We start from the raw sequence: 17,728 nt of genomic DNA, 5'->3' as shown, positions 1-17,728 counted from the left end.
TATAGTGTTATAGCTTGCACTATTGTGGCTAATCTATTGGCAATAAACTGCTTCGACAGCTTTCCTTCACCTTTAAAGGAGAACTCAAGGAGCTCCGGGTCGCCATCTTCCAGCTCTTCGTATTGTCTTCAGGTCTCAACACCAATTTGCACAAGGGCAGTTGAAGTTGACTTCTGACTTGGCCCAAATATTTATGCCCCCCCCCCCCCCCCGCAGGCTTCGTGTCAGGGAAGAGACCCAAAGACAATATGAAGAGCCGGAAGATGGCGACTGGCAGCTCCACTACGCTTCTCTGCATTTAATTTCTTTAATGTTTTTTTTTTTTTAACTAAAGCACATCGCGGGGAGGGAGAGGGGCAGCGCCACAAAATTTAGGGGGGCTTTTGGTCAGGGGGGATTGTTCTCCTTTAAGGCAACAAACCATGAAGGCTGCAAACAACTCCAAATTAATCCCTAGACGTCTCCCATTGACTTAAACAGCAATTTTGCGGGTTGTAGGTTGCGAATAGTCAAATTCAAGTTCCTAAAGGGCCAGAGTATGATAAATCTTGAAAATCTAATTTGAATTTTCTAAAAAAAAAAAATTCGAATCAAATTTGAATAACTCCCTAATCAAATTTGACAGTTTTAACCAAAAAAAAAAAAAACTTGAAATTTCGAGTTTTGAAATCTGCCTCAGAGTACATGTAAAAAAACTGCTTAAAAACCTGATTTCAAATACAGTGGAATATAAATATGAATATTTTTATTCGTATAGAGTAGGGATGCACCGAATCCACTATTTTCTTTCTTCTCGAAAGATTCGGCCGAATACCGAACCGAATCCTAATTTGCATATGCAAATTAGGGGTGGGAAGGGGAAAACATTTTTTACTTGCTTGTTTTCTGACAAAAAGTCACGTGATTTCCGTCCCGTCCCTAATTTGCATATGCAAATTAGGATTCGGTTCGGCCGGGCAGAAGGATTCGGCCGAATCCAAATCCTGCTGAAAAAAGCCGAATTCTGGCCGAATCCCTGATTCGGTGCATCCCGAGTATAGAGCTCCTTTCAGGGCAAAGCACTGTACAGCAAAACAATAAATTAGTAGTAACAAACAAGGGGTCATTGAAATAAAAAGTAACAATAAGTGCATTATTAGAAATACAATTCAGGTAAATATAAAATATAATTACAATATAGATTAAGTGTTCATTGTCAAGGAGACAAAGGGCTGGAGGACCCTACCCCATAGGACTTACAGTCTAAATAGGAGGGTAACATACAGACACAATTCGGAAGGGGTATTAAAATGCTGTATATAATGCATTTTCCTGACTGTACATTTCCCCAGATTTAACATAATTGTTTGGGTCCCCTAAACAAGGTAAAAAGGTTCTGTATGCTCAGAATAATGTTATAAGCCATTCCTCTGTATACGCTTCTGGCCCTGCTGTAGTTAATTGGTGGACGGCTGCTGTTCCTTTTACGAGTCCAGCAAATGAAGCTGTGGCAGTAACATGGCAACAAAAGGAATCTGTGCCACCACCCGTCGCAATTTCAAAGGGAAATGTAAACGAGCGATTCCAAGAATAATTTACATTCCAGGTTAGGCTTGCGGATGGAAAGAGGCACAGACATACTGTATTGTATCGACCACCATCAGTAAAGAAAAGGCTGGCTCCACTTTACTATGATAGCAGTGCCCTCCCCCAAGGGGCCCATAGAATCAGGCCACGGTTAGCTGGGCCCGCCAGATGGAGTAAAATAGGGCCCAATGACAAAAACGCCCTCCTGTTATGAACCCCATTCCCAGCCCCAAAATGTAAGTTTTTACATCTTGGGGCCTCTCCACCACAGCGTCCATAACAACAGTACCCCCGCTATTGCTCTGATGGTGGTTGTGCCCAGGACAGACCTCAGAAATCGCATGCGCCCACCGCAAGCCCCACCTACAGGTCCGCCCTCCCAACCAAACAGTAAAAAAAACAAAAAGAAATATTGGTGGCTAGGGTTCCCACATTTAATAAAAAAATAAGGTATTGGTGGTCAGGCCCCCCATAAAAAAACGTTTGTGGCCAGGGGCCCCCCCATTAATAAATATTGGTGGCTAGGACCCCACATGAGAAAAAAAAATGGTGGCCAAAATTAAGGGCCACCCCCCCACATTATAAGAAAATTGGTGGACAGGGCCCCTTAAACGTTCATGCCTTCCCGAAGTCAGCAGCTCTCAGAAAGATGGGGGGCCCGGCTAATCAAGTAAGTGTGGCGTGGCCGGGGCCCCCTCTAAGGCAAATTGGAGAGGCTTCAGATGGGTTTTTTGCCTTCCTCTGGATCAACTGGCAGATAGGTAGTTAATAAAAAAAAAAAAGGTTGAACTCGATGGACATGTGTCTTTTTTCAACCTTACTTACTATGTTACTATGTTACCCTCGGGCCCCCTACAACTCTCCCCCCTGTCCCCCCCTGATGGCTGCCCTGGTTGTGCCTCTCCAATCTAGACTTAAAACTATTTTATTAGGGTCTCTTGCCCAAACAGGCAGGAAGAGGCCCTGATTTATAGTGAACTTTTTCTGTAATGTTTGCATTGACTGAACAGGAATAATTTCTTCTCATTTTATGTTTTTACGGGGCAGAGAATCTTAAACTTGCTATTCAGATCCTTGACCTTCCTACAGGTTTTGCTTTTGCATTTTCAGGATTGTGCAGCCTATTGAACTATACGTGACACACTCTGTATTGCCTGTGATGATGTCCAGACTCAAGCCTGTGCCTCATTAGGCAGTGCTGGAAATCAAGTTACGAGAGAGTCTTTTTCTGGTTCCTTTTAACCTTTTATGGTGAGCAGAGCATTGTGTTTCAGCTCTGTTGTGTTACAGGGATCTACTTAAAGGCTATGCGGCTTGTGTTTTAAATGCAGTTACAGTAATCATGGCAAATTGGCCCAAAACCAGCTAGTTAAAGGAACAGAACATAAAAAATAAAAAAATGAAAGTGTTTTAAAGTGATGCTGACACTAAAAAACTACGTTTTAAAATATGAATGTACATTAAAAGTTACCTATAGGTCATGCTGATCATTTTTTGCAGAGAGGCTTCTTTTTGTAAGTAATTGTTATTTGAAGTTTCTAAACCGGACTGTCCCATCTCAGTCTGTCAGTTATAGTTTCTAATGCTAGCGGACTTCTGCTGCACAAATATGGCAGCCCCCTTATACAGGAACATGGGGCATCAGACAGGTAATGTAAAAGCATTGTGCAAATACTTTATGGCAAAGTAATAAGTAGCTTTCAAAGGCAATGTTATGATAGATGTAAAAAAGAGTTTAATTTCTGGTGATCTCTTTAAGTGAACAGTATATAGTCAGGTATCAAATGCCAGATAACTCCCATGCTACTTTCCTCCTTCAGGGATATAAACAACACAACAACAGTGGACCTGTCATCCAGACAAAAAAAGCTGTATAATAAAAGTCCTTTTCAACTTAAACATGAAATGCAATTTCTGTTTTTAATTAAAGCATTCATAGCTGTTGTAAGCTCATTTAAAAATCTCAGTTGCAAATCAAATATTGTCTGCCCCTCCTCTATGCCTTAGGCAGACAATTACTTTCACTTTCCATTCAGCACTTCCCAGATGTCACTGCTCTCCCCACATTCCCCCAGTTCTCTTCCCCATTTAATTGTGTAGCCAGGACATGGGAATGGACATCAGGTCCCCCATTCTGGTGCACAAACAAGATTCTGAGATGATACAAGGCTTGTCTTAATAACAGTGTCCACAAAATGCCTGCTTGTTATAATTATGAATTCCCAGACTAAAGGTGGCCATACACGGAGAGATCCGCTCGTTTGGCAATGTCGCCAAACAAGCGGATCTCTCTAAAGGTGGGCAATATCGGGCTCATCCGATCGTGGGCCCTAGGGCCCAACTATCGGATCCTAACGAATGGGAACGGGCGGTCGGATCAACGAACAGATGCGGTCGCGATCCGACGGGATTTTTAGTCCCATCCGATCGACCGGCCAGATCCCGATCAGGGAAGCCCGTCAGGGGGCCCCATACACGGGCCAGTAAGCTGCCGACACGGTCTGTCGGCAGCTTTTATCGGCCCGTGTATGGCCACCTTAAGGGAAACTAGACTCAGATAATTTATATAGTGTAAGTTAAATTCATTTTGCGTGACTAATCTGATAAAATAGGATTTTGAATATTTTTTTTGGGTGACTGGTCCCCTTAAAACAACTCTACTCCCAAGCTCCAGCTCCTTCATACAAGGTCGATATAAAGACACAGCATTTATCACATTTGTTTTTGGCAAGGACTTATTATAGAAGTAGCCCCAAGCACTCAATCTTCTGAACCATCCCTACCAAATTTAAATTAAAGGTTCTAATACCAACTACAGAAAAATTTGAACATGACTATGCCAGTTTTGAGCATGGTGATACCTTGAGTCTAGCTATGTCTGCTATGAAGTCCCACTGGTCTAACAAACCTCTGCCCAATACCAAAGTAAAAGGGACCATACAACCCTACCACATCCCTAGACAATGGGGCTCATTTATTAACAGTGGGCAAATTTGCTCCTGGGCAGTAACCAATGGCAACCAATCAGATTATTGCTTTCAGTGTTCAACCTGTAGCGGACTGAAAAAAAACTAATCACTGATTGGTTGCTATGAGTTACTTCCCAGATGCAAATTTGCCCACTGCTTATAAATGAACCCCATCTCTAAATGTGCAAAGGCCCCTCTAGATCAGTTTTTTTGTCCATCAAAATTGACTGCAGCATTATGGGGGATTGGTATGTCCAAAGGCTGGTCTCTGCCATTGACCAATGGCAAATAATGCAATTTATAAGAAACACTTGACATCATGCCATTAGATGAATATTAACATTAACACTAACTTCAGAATTCACACTTCCCTTATCGCATTTAGATCAAGATAAACATCTTGAACTTTTTTTAAAAAAAAAATGATAATTTACTGTAAATGGAGCAATGAGTCACAATTTGTTTTCCTTTAGGGTTCCACAACAAAGCAGGAGGCGTATACTGATGTTCAGTGTTAATCTGAACTCGGCACAGGCAAACCATGGCGTGTTAAGGAGAGGATACACCAAATAAGATTTTAAGTATGTTACTTTACAGTTCAACTACTCTCCTAGTTAGAGCCAACAACTGCTCATCTAGATACTCCTCTGTCTGTTATTTGAGGGTTTTACACTAAACTGGCCATACACAAATAGATCTTTTCTGGTCGCACAACTATGGCCAACTTTAGCCTAATGGGATTTTCTAACCTCCCCTAAAGATAGCTGGCTGCTTTTGTGGCCAGACATCAGGCGAGTAGGCCTTCAGTGGACTCCAATGCACAAGCCACATGCTGATCCTTTAAGAGCAAATAGCCAGCTTTTATCGGCCCATGTATGGTCACCGTAACTAAAATGGTACACTAATAAAAAGCTTCATTCACGGGCCCTTTATCAAGTCTCAGACATGAGGTCAGGGTTCTCTAAATCATTACTGAGGCCTCCAGTTCAAAAAACTAAAACCTAATCCCAACCCTCTTTAAGGGTCAGGGCACACAGGAAGATTCGGGGAGATAAGTTGCCCAGCGACAAATCTCTTCTTCTTTGGGGGCAACTAATCTCCCCAAACTGCTTCCCCTGCCTTCCCGCTGGCTAAAATGTAAATCACCGGTGGGATGGCACTCTGAGTGATTGGCTTTCCGAAGTTGCCCGACAAGGAAAATTCGAGCGACTTCAGAAAACAAAGCGCCCCGAGTGCCAGGCAGGGGAGGCAGTTTGGGAGATTAGTCACCTCACAGAAGAGGAGATTTGTGGCCGACCGACTAATCTCCCCGAATCTGCCTGTGTGCCCTGAACCTTTTGTTACAGGAAAGTCCCTCCTGTCCTACTAAACATGACAAATATTATTTAGTAAAATACTGGAGTAGCTGCAGGAAACCCACCCAAGCACCAGTGGGGTATACAAAGTAGATAGTGCCCAGGATACCCCTATATTTATAGGAAAATGTACTTCTTGATTAACAGGTATTTAAATGAAAAATATCATCATCCAGCACCATTTTGGGCATCAAATCAAGCAGAAGGAGCAAGGAGTTTCTATATAGAATCCATCACCATAAATTAGCAGAATATCACAGGCTGGAGAAATCCAGACTGTTGAGAAAAGTAAAAGTGGTATGGGGAGGCATAAATGAACGGCATGCCAAGTGTCAGGCAGGGAACTTCACCTCCTTGCTTCCAACATACGGTAAGCCTCATTATGCACTGATTACACTGTATTATTGGCAGCAAATATATTTCAATGTGAAATCCCTGGTGGACAAAACGAAAAATATTTTAAATAAGAATACTTATTGTTTCTTAAAGGGGAGACGCCATATATGTCACCATTCCCAAAACTGCAGTGGCGGCTTAAATAATAAATGGGGATGAAAACCCAAAACTAAAATGTTACTGTATAAATGAAAATGCAATTCTATTCAACTTTCAACATACAATCATATTGAAAAAAAATCTGTGATGTTTTAAAAGTTATTTGTAAATGCAATTGAAAGCATAATTTTTCAGCCCCATTCGCACTGCCAGTTCTGTAACTGTAAAAAATGCATCAGAAGTGAGCCTTCTATGTTTCTTAACAGGATCTGAATCACATGGCGTCCGCTATAATGATGTGCGGGCCCAGCCGATACCAGCGGGACGCCACAGGTCGGGCGGGTTCGGGCCAACCTCGCATGCACTTTTCCGGGTCGTGGGCAGCAGCGGGTTTACCTCTTCTTACTGCTCTTCCTGCAACCTTCCAAATGAAGGCTTCCGACTTCCTGGTTGAGTTTTTATAGACGTGCGCCTCTCGCCCCGCCCCTTTTGTGACGTCATCGGTGAGGTGGGTCAGCGTCTATATAAGGGTGGGCACGGGTGGTGGGAGGCCGGGTTTCGGTCGGGAAAAGCCCGACCCGCACATCACTATTCTGCTACACTGTTTCAAAAGTCTGAATAAAGGAGTGCATGTCTCTGACCATATTGCCTTATGTGAGAGTTAAGCTGGCCATAGATGTTGAGATTTTTAAAAGATCAGATCTTCTCAGAACGATTGTGCGATCGTACAAATTTACCATCAACTAAAAAGACTAATTTGCCAGGAAAACAAAGGGGAGCTGCCTGCTTGGCCCTGCAAACATAGATAGATTGCCCTGGGACCGACAAAGATTTTTTGACCTGGCCGATCAATTTCCTGACAGATGTCGGCCGAAAAATCGTAAGATGTACGATCGTTCGAATACCACTAACCGCATGATAATTTCGAAGGATTGGTCAGACTTCCCTAAAATCGGTCGTTCGGCAAGAAGAATCGTTGCGTCTATGGGGAGCTTAAAACTGTAATTTTTGGTTTTAAGGCAGTGCTATGTCTATGGCACTAGGCAAGTAAATAAATACATTCTGTATTCAGAAGGCCTTATGCTACATGCTTTGCACGTGAAGGGCTTTTTGGCTCCTTTTAGCCCGTCTCACCCTAACTAGGATTGGTTCTTTGCTTTGAAAATCTGAAAAAACAGGGCAGAGAATAGAAAAGGATAGACAGATACAGCCTAAAGCAGCAACTATATTTATAAAAAATACAAAAGCCCCACCCACATTTACTCAAGCCCCCACCCTTGCAAAAGGACCCCCTTACTCCATTCCGAAACATAGAGTTGCCTTCCCTGAAAGGAACCTGTGTAATATAACTGAATGTGCAGCGGGGTGGGCAGCTGCCATCTTTGTTCACCCCAGATCTTTGACAGACCTGGACAGATCCCTAAGAGGGAGTATGCATAGGAGAAACTGATCTGGTCCTGGTTTCTTTTGCGCTTGCTCCAGGCTGGCGACATTTGTGCAGAAGTCTGAAACCAAACCAACCTGACCTTTCAGCAATAGCAACTTTTGCCATTTAGTTGGAGGAATGTTCTCCTTTAAAATTCACTGAAAAGTCAAATGTATATTGGAAAGTTGCTGACAATTACATTAGACGACCTTTATCTTTGCGATAACATACCCTTTAAGACAAATGGAAAAAAGATGTGTCCTTTCAGGACATTATATAGGTTGTTCTACGAGCAATGGCAACTTGAACATATCCACTGTTTAAAGGAGAACTAAGTCCTAAAAATTAATATAGCTAAATATGCCATCTTGTATATAATGAAATTATTGCACCAGCCTAAAGTTTCAGCTTGTCAATAGCAGCAATGATCCAGGACTTCAAACTTGTCACAGGGGGTCACCATCTTGGAAAGTGTCTGTGACACTCACATGCTCAGTGGGCTCTGAGCAGCTGTTGAGAAGCTAAGCTTAGGGCTCGTCACTAATTATCCAGCAGAAAATGAGCTTCCCCTGTAATATAAGCTGATGCTACAGGGCTGATTATTAAATTCTGATGCTAATTGCACTGGTTTCTGTGCTGCCATGTAGTAATTATCTGTATTAATTACTAATCAGCCTTATATTGTGACATTTCTATTCTATGTGTACTGTATATTGTGAGTGGGTCCCTAATCAGCAGAAAAGAAGATGGGGAGCTACTGGGGCATCTTTGGAGACAGATCTTTACTGCTAAAGGGCTGTGGTTGCCTTGGGCTGGTACAGAAGCCCAAAACATAATGTACAACATTTCTAGATATTTCTTTAGTTAAACTTTACTTCTCCTTTAAAGCGTATGGGTTTGGTTTGAGTGGGAGTGCACTTTTTATTGTAGCTATTATGTATATGATATGTTGTCTGAGATGGTACATCTGAGGATTGCACTGTCAAACCTTCCCTATCCATAAACAATATCTAGGAACACAGATATCAGTCAAATACCAGAAATTGTATAAATCGGTATGTGTATTGCCAGTTTTAGATCCAGTTATACACCTTGTTTTTACCGTTTCTCTATTGCAGTAAAAACAATTCACTGTATTTAGGGCGATCGTAGTGAAACAGAACAGTAAGCACTTTGTCAGCGCAGTTGTCTTTTAAAAGACAGAGACGGTGATGGATGAGAAGACAATGACCTTGGCTACAAAAGAGGTCATTACTCCCAAGTAGGACATTTCAGCAGCTTCCTCAATTGGCAGTTTAATTGAATTTCTCCTCATTTACCCATGTAAAGCTATGGGGAAGGAGGAGGAGATAAACATACTGACAGTGTGCCGAGAAGTGAAGGAAAATGTTCTGCAAGTTCAGGGACAAAGCAAGCGGCCAGGGTCATCAATAGTCAGTAATCTGTAGATAGTCATGGGAGAACTTCCATATCTAAATGTGCAGCCTAAGCATTACCCAAGTATTCTTCTGCTGCTTCTCTTTTTTTTTAAAGGAAAAGGAAAGGTGTGTTATACTTGGGGGTTTCAAAAGTTAGGCACCCCAAGTGATTGTATTTACGTACCTGAAATCCCGGGACAGTTTTCCCATCAGCAGAAACTGCAACGGCCCGGGGTTATTCCAGCGAGCACCCGGGAGCGATCCTCTTCCAGCTTCTTCTTTCTTCTTGGGGCTGCGCATGCACAGTAGAGCAAAAGGCCGAACTTCAAAAGGGAATTATCACGAAAATTTAACATAATCTTCAGCAAACTGATGTAAGAAACTTTGTAAATACAATCAATTAAATATTCAGTACTAATCAAGTTTATCTTTACTATCCCTATCTCAGAATCATTTCTCTTCATTCTGTCTTCATGCAGGTGTTGGGTGTCAGATATTCATTGACAGTTAGATCCAATATATCTAGGGGGCTCCTGTTGCCTAGAAGATGTATTAGATCTCACTCTATTAAAATCACCAGACATCATGTCTCTCTACATGCAGGATTTGTGCAAAAGGCAGTTATTTTGTTAAATTTAGTTTGTACTGGAATCAGTTTATTTGAGAGAGATCCAATTCATCTGCTAGGAAAGGACCCCCCCTATAAGATATGTTGGATCTAACTGTCAATGAATATCTGACACCCAACTGCTGCATGAAGGCAGAATGAAGAGAAACAGATGCTGAGAGGGGGATAGTGAATATAAACTTAATTATTTCAGAAACAGTAAAGAATACTTAATTGATTAGATTTACAAAGTTTCTTATTTCAGTGTGAGGAAGCTTATATTAAATTTTCATTTTAGCGATAGTTCCCCTTTAACGAAAAAGATGGCTATTTTGTTCTACTGCAAATGCGTCTGCCCCGGGAAATTTGAAGAAAGAAGAAGAAGGAAGACAATCACGCCGTGGTGGAGCAGCACTATTAACTGATGCATTTAAAAAAAAAAAAAAAAACATGATTTCCCATGACAGTATCCCTTTAAACATAAGCATATTATTATGTACATGGTAAAATACAAGGAAGTTGAAGCACAGGAGAAGTCTGTGCTCAATTTGTAAGAGAATCACAAAAATGCATGGGCTGGGGATTTATACTGCACTGTGTTTAAAAGCTTGAAGTTCTGAGACTTACTAAATACGTATAAGACAAACACGCCTTGTCATGTGTATACTTCAGTATGGGGCCTGTTATCCACAATGCATCTTTCCATAATTTGGATCTTCATACTTTAAGTCTACTAGAAAATCATGTAAACATTAAATAACCCCAATAGGCCGGTTTTGCTTCCAATAAGGGTTAATTATAGTTTAGTACCCACGGGTTACCCGCAAAAAGATCTTCAGGTGCGGGTATAGATGCGGGTCTGCGGGTCACAGGTCTCGTCTAAATTTCTTATCTTATGTAATATTGTCTATATTTTACTCCTTTTAAAAGTTTTACAAAACTTGTTTCTGTCCCCGCCCACTTTTGATGACATCACTTCCTGTGATAGATCCCTAACATTTTTGGATCTGTGTCCACCCATGTGTGGATGGGGTGGGTTTGGTTGGTGGGTTGGTTGGTTGGTTGGGTTTGGGAGTGTGTATACATAGAGGAAATAGCAAACTATCACGACATGACATCACTAAGCCCTGATTATAACATATATGTTATAACATATTCATGGTCTTTAGTTATTATATATATATATATATATATATATATATATATATATATATATATATATATATATATATATATATATATATATATTCGATTTTATTTTACAATTATCTGCCTGAAGATACAAAGAAACGCCTTTCAACTTGTGAGTTTGTAAATGTAGATACTGATAGAGCTTTTTGCTTTTTTCCCCGTGAATGTTTTCTTACAGTATCCTGAACACCCAGTGAGATGTAAGGGAATCCTATCTGCAAATACACTTACATTAAATTCACATTTTAACTGATAAGACACTTATTAACATTTATTGTCAAATTGCCTGATTTATTCATTGAATGTCTTTACATGAAGGAATATTTTGTTTACATTTGGATCCTATTTAAATTGGAGTTTCTATGCAACGTTTTCAAACAATAAGTCTGTCATTGAAACAAAGGGGAATATTGAAGGAGAAATGTGCTTTGCTGCTATTTTGCTTCACCCGGGGGGGATAATAACTGTGTTACACTCAGCGAGGTGCCAAAGACACAATGTCCACTGAAATCAGCACATATTTATTTTACGCTACATGTTGGGATTTGTTTTCTTATAATAAACTGCTTTCCGTGTCTGGCTCTTTATTAGATGCAGTCTAAATACAAAACTCGTAATTAAATCAGGATGAAGTTGGAAATATAAGGAGCTATTGGGTTCCTTTGTCTCCAGGTAGTTGAAGGGGATAAACAGTAAATAGTATTCTGCTTGTCAATCAAGCAACCCTTTACAGTTATTCTTATACTCTCAAGCTGGCTATACATGTACTAATACAGGTATTGGACCTGTTATCCGCAATGGGATTTTCCGGAAAATGGATTATTCCATAGTTTGGATCTTCATACTTTAAGGGGGTTATTTATCAGTCTGAATTTATCTCAATATAAAAAACTCTGACCAAATCCAATGGGTTTTTTGGGCTTATTTATTAATACACTTTCCCAAATCAGATTTTCACGATTCTCTCGGATTTTTCATCCGATTTTCTCTGATTTTTCACCCGAAAACTTAGAGGTATTGCCAAAAACCCAGCGTACATCAAAAAATCATTGGGACTTCTCCCATTGACTTATATAAGAAATCGACAGGTCTGAGATGCCGGATTTTCAGATTCGGACTTTTCCATCCTCGGGGGTTTAATAAATTCCGAAAAATTTGTGATTTTTTTAAAAGTTTGATTTTATAAAGAAAAAACCAAGAATTTTTCGGGCTATTTGCATTCGGAGTTTAGTAAATAACCCCTTAAGTCTACTAGAAAATCATGTAAATATTGAATAAATCCAATAGGCTGGTTTTGTTTCCAATAAGGATTAATTATATCTTAGTTGGGATCAAGTACAAGCGACTGTTTTATTATTACAGAGAAAAAGGAGATCATTTTAAAAAATTTGGATTTTTTTAATAAAATGGAGTCTATGGAAGACAGTCTTTCCGTAATTCGGAGCTTTCTGCATAACGGGTTTCCGGATAATGGCTCCCATACCTGTAGTATCATTACAGCTCAATACTGTTGGCATGTGTATGGTGTTTATACAGGTCATGGAACTTCAAGGTGACTTAGAATATCCTTATATTTTACAATAGGGAAAACTGTATTTTGCATATGCAAATTAGGATTCAGGTTCGGTATTCGGCCAAATCTTTCGTGAAGGATTCTGGGGTTCGGCCGAATCCAAAATAGTGGATTCGGTGCATTCCTATTTTTTTTTTATTATAACACACATTGCCTTCGTGATGACATATACAGTAATATCCTTATATTTTATAATAGGGGGTACATTATACACTATATAAACAGTGAGTACTGATGTCATCAGTTATAAATGGTGAGTATTGATGTCATTTCTGCCTTCAGTCTCGTGTATTTATATGGTCATGAAACACCTCGGTAACTAATAATATCCTTATAATTTACAAGAGGGGGTACTTTAGTCACTATATAATGCTTAGAGATGTGCTTAGAGACATCAATGCAGATCGGGGCTTTTGTGAGGTCACTTTGGTCATTATAAGATACAAAGTACATGTATGGGACTGATTTTGCCTCCAATAAGGATTAATTATATCTTAATTGGGATCAAGTACAAGCTACTGTTTTATTATTACAGAGAAAAAAGGAAACAATTCTTAAAAATGTGGATTATTTGAATAAAATGAAGTCTATGGAAGATGGCCTTTCCGTCATTCAGAGTTTTCTGGTTAACGGGTTTCCAGATAACGGATCCCATACATGTACTGTGCTGTATGGTACTGTGACGTGGGCTCATTTACTAAAGATGAGTATATGTGACCCAGTGTAATAACCCACACAAACCAGAGATTTCCTTGCATTAGTCACTTTGCAGTATACCGAGCTCAGCTAATTGCTCATTGGTTGCTACTGGTTACTGCGCTGGGCCAGATCTGCGCAATGTTAGTAAATGAGTATTCTCAGTAATTAGGATCTCCTATTATTCATAGCGCAGATTTCTATCACAGGCTCCAAAAGCAGAAAATAAGGAAACGTCTTGCTCCAGACCTTGCCTGATAAGTACCCGGTGTACTTAAACCTTGTGGTTAAATCTATTTGCAAGACAGGCGTGTAACAAGCAGAAACGTGCTAATGACCTTGGGTAGGGTCCGTGTGCTAACGTGCCTGGGGAAAGTTCCTGTTGCGTGTGTGCCCATTACTTATGCAGCGGATGATCAGCTTGCTTAATGTTACGACTTCCTAAAACTTGCCTGCTCTTGTCCTCTTTAATAATTAAAGGGATACTTTTTTCTCTTTCCAAAACTCATCAGTTAATAGTGCTGCTCCAGCAGAATTCTGCACGGAAATCCATTTCTCAAAAGAGCAAACAGGTTTTTTTCTTTTATATTTAATTTTGAAATCTGACATGGCGCTAGAAATATTGTCAGTTTCCCAGCTGCCCCCAGTCATGTGACTTAAGGTGGCCATACACAGGCATACGCTCATCGTTCTGCGATGACCGATCGTATCGTTAAACGATCGTCTGACGATTATTTTACCACACGATATGCCATCCACGCAGAACTATTATTTATAACCGTATTGTTTGATTCGTGTAAGGACGAACGTTGTTGAACAAACGAGGAGTGGTGCCAGCATTGTGTCGCTGCCTGTAGTATAAAGTCAGTTTCTTCTTCCCTGCTCCATGCAGACATATGGATTTATGCTATGGCATAATAAACTTCTTTCACATATGAGGTGATCGGGTGATATTCCTGCAGTCAGCACCTATTTATTTCTTTACATATTCATTTGTTACAAATGAAGCTTTTCAGCAAACAACCATATTGGGGGTATAAGGTGGTCCTCAGTACTGCCATTTCTTAAAGGAGAAACCCCTTAATATAAAAAAAAACCCTACCCTCCTCCCCCCAGCCTAGCTCCCCCCCTCCCGGGCATATACCCCTAACTCTTTACTTACTACTGTGTGCAGATTATGTCCAGTCGAGTTCATGGGCGCCATCTTCAGCCACGGCAATCGGTAATGAGATAGGGGCTTCAGCAATGTTCGTGAGTTTCAGCACATGCGCATTTGCCTCAAAACAGAAAACTGCTCAAACTGCGAATGCGCCGCGTCTCATTTAGAAGATTACCGAAGAGAAGAAGATGGCTGCCGTGAACTCCACTGGACAGAATCTGAACGGAGGGGTAATTAAAGAGTTAGGGGCATTTTCCCTGGGTAGCAGCTAGGCTGGGGTAGAGGAAGGAGTTTGGGTCTAAGTAGGGTAGGGGGGTATGTTTTTTTTTTTTTATTAAGGGTTTGATTCCCTTTAACCTGAAGTAAGTGTATTTCGGGTATAAGGTAGTTCTTCTGCAATTTTTCCAACAATCTTGGTTTTCAAACTATGCCAAGTTTTAGTCTAAGAAGAGCCAGTATTGGCATCGCCAGATGGTTCACACCAAATCCCTGTTACAGTCAATACAAGGCTGTAGCTACTGTTTCTTATGACAACCTGAAACTGGCAGTTATTGGGCCAAATTCTGACTGGCACTTTCCCCCCTTGTATGTCAGTGTCCTTCTGATTGCTCTCACTGTGAGACAGATAAATACATCCCCATGATGCACAGGGTACTCAGATGTCCATCAAGACATAGGGAACAACAGTCCAGTTTCCAAAATGTGGTATTGCCCCTGTGCAGCAAGTGACCTCATGTAACTGCAACTCCCAGCACCTTCCTTCAAAAAGCGCATCCTGGAATCTGGTGTGTGTGTGGGGGGGGAGGGGGTTACAGATTTACTATGTCTGTGCGCTAACTGTAACACCTTAAAGGGGTGGTCCACCTTCAACTTAACTTTTAGTATGTTATAGAATGGCCAATTCTAAGCAACTTGGTCCCATTGGTCTTTATTTCCTATAGTTTTTGAATTATTTGCCTTTCTCTTCTAACTCTTTCCAGCTTTCAAATGGTGGTCACTGACCCCCCATCTTAAAGGGGTGGTTCACCTTTAAGGTCACTTTTATTATGTTATAGAGCAGCCAATTCTAAGCAACTTTTCAATTGGTTTTTATTATTTATTTTTTTATAGTTTTATCGTTACAGCAGAAGCCCCATTTTACGTTTTTCAGGGGACCAGAAAAAAATGGTGTAAAATCCAGGAAAATGTAAAATCAGGGAAATTTATTATTTATAATATATAGGTGGGACCATAAAAAAATAATGTAAAATGAGGGAAAAGTTGAAATCGGGGGATGTAAAATGGGGGTTCTACTGTATTTGTCTTTTTCTTCTGACTCTTTGTAGCTTTTAAATGGGAGTCGCTGACCCCTTCTAAAAAACAAATGCTCTGTAAGGCTACAAATGTATTGTTATGGTTACTTTTTATTACTGATCCTTCTAGAATCCTGCTGAATAAAAAACTACAAATAATACAATACAATACAAATACAAACCAGATTGTTGAAACTGCAAACTGGAGAGCTGCGCTAAAATAACTGAAAAACCACAAATACTAAAAAATGAAAACCAATTGCAAGTTATCTCAGAATATCATTCTCTACATCATATTAAATGTTAATTTAAAGGTGAACCACCCTTTAAGTTAACTTTCAGTACTTTATAAGCAATATGGAGATTGCTCTTACTTTTTCCTTTTTTTATATTTTTATAATTTTTCATCATTATTTGCCTTCTACTTCTGACTCTTTCCAGCTTTCAAATGGGGGTCACTGACCCAATCTGAAAACAAAAGCTCTGTAAGGCTACAAATGTATTGTTATTGCTACTTATTACTGATCATTCTATTCAGGCCTCGCCTATTCATATTCCAGTCTCTTATTCAAATCAGTGCATGGTTGCTAGGGTCATTTGGGTCCTAGTTACCAGATTGCTTGAAATGCAAATTGAAGAGCTGCTGAATAAAAAGCTAAATAATTCAAAAACCTTCAATATTAAAGAATAAAAACCAATTGCAAATTATCTCAGAATATCACTCTCTACGTCATTTTAAAAGGTATCTCTAAGGTGAACAACCCCTTTAAAAACAAATGCTCTGTAAGGCTACATAGAATTTTTGTTGTTACTACTTTTTATTACTTATTTTTCTATCCAGGCCTCTCCTATTTATATTCCAGTCTCTAATTCAAATCAATGCATGGTTGCTAGGGGAATTGGGACCCTAGCGACCAGATTGCTGAAACTGCAAACTGGAGAGCTGCTGAATAAAAAGCTAAATACCTGAAAAACCGGAAATAATGAAAAATGAAACTAAATTGCAAATTGTCTCAGAATCTCCCTCTCTACATCATACTAAACGATAAAACAAAGGTGAACCATCTCTTTAACACACATGGGACTGGAGAGACAGCAGTAGAGCGACCCCGGCTGATAAGAAGAGACCTGGAGGAGAAGAGACTGCTGCTACATTGTGTCAGAATTAAGGTGGCCATACACTGAGAGATCCGCTCGTTTGGTGATGTCGCCAAACGAGCGGATCTCTCCCCGATATGCCCACCTTGAGGTGGGCAATATTGGGCTGATCCGATCGTGGGCCCTAGGGCCCAACGATCGGATCCTAACGAATAGCAATGGGCGGTCGGATTGCGGGACCACATCAACGAATAGAGGCGGTCGCAGTCCGACGGGATTTTTCGTCCCATCCGATCGCGATCTGGCCGACTTTCGGCCAGATCTCAATCGGTGAAGCCCGTCGGGGGCCCAATACACGGGCCAATAAGCTGCCGACACGGTCTGTCTGCAGCTTTTATGGGCCCCGGTATGGCCACCTTTGGAGAACAGAAAGGGACAGTAACAATTACATTTAGACAAAAGTGTAAGCCACAGGGAATGTATAATGAGAGTTCTTCCATCATTCCTTTGTGTCAGACAGTCTTTAATGACACACACAGTTGCCAGTGACGTAGGAATCTGCCAGAGGCTGCTGGGAGCTGTAGTACAACAACAAAAGGCTGAGAGACCTTATAATGTTTACATTGACATCCCACCGCCTCCTCCCTCACTGACTGACATTCGCAGCAGCATCCTGAGTGTTATCTCCATCACAGCCCGCCGTGCTCACCCCATTATTCCCGCCAGATCCCCTTCACCCATTACCTGTCTGGTAAGAAGATCGGCAACAGCAGCGAGTGGCAAAGTCAACCTCCTCCGCCTCACTCTCCAACACACGAACCAGCACCAGCTCCGGGCATTTCGCCTTGACAACGGAAGTCCCGCCCCTCTCCTCTTTCAGTCA

The 17,728-nt window shown here is 40.7% G+C and overlaps 1 protein-coding gene across 1 annotated transcript in view; it reads right to left on the bottom strand.

Moving 5' to 3' along the window:
• The window catches only part of wdr37.S (WD repeat domain 37 S homeolog), an 82,320-nt gene extending 64,592 nt beyond the window's left edge, over positions 1-17,728 (bottom strand). Inside the window, exon 1 of the mRNA XM_018269048.2 lies at positions 17,590-17,728. The gene's annotated coding sequence lies outside the window, so the exon portion shown is untranslated. The remainder of the gene's footprint in view (positions 1-17,589) is intronic.

The sequence above is a fragment of the Xenopus laevis genome, chromosome 6S (genome assembly GCF_017654675.1).
Source record: "Xenopus laevis strain J_2021 chromosome 6S, Xenopus_laevis_v10.1, whole genome shotgun sequence".
In the NCBI taxonomy this organism is placed as follows: Eukaryota; Metazoa; Chordata; class Amphibia; order Anura; family Pipidae; genus Xenopus; species Xenopus laevis.
This window is presented reverse-complemented; position numbering and strand designations above follow the sequence as displayed.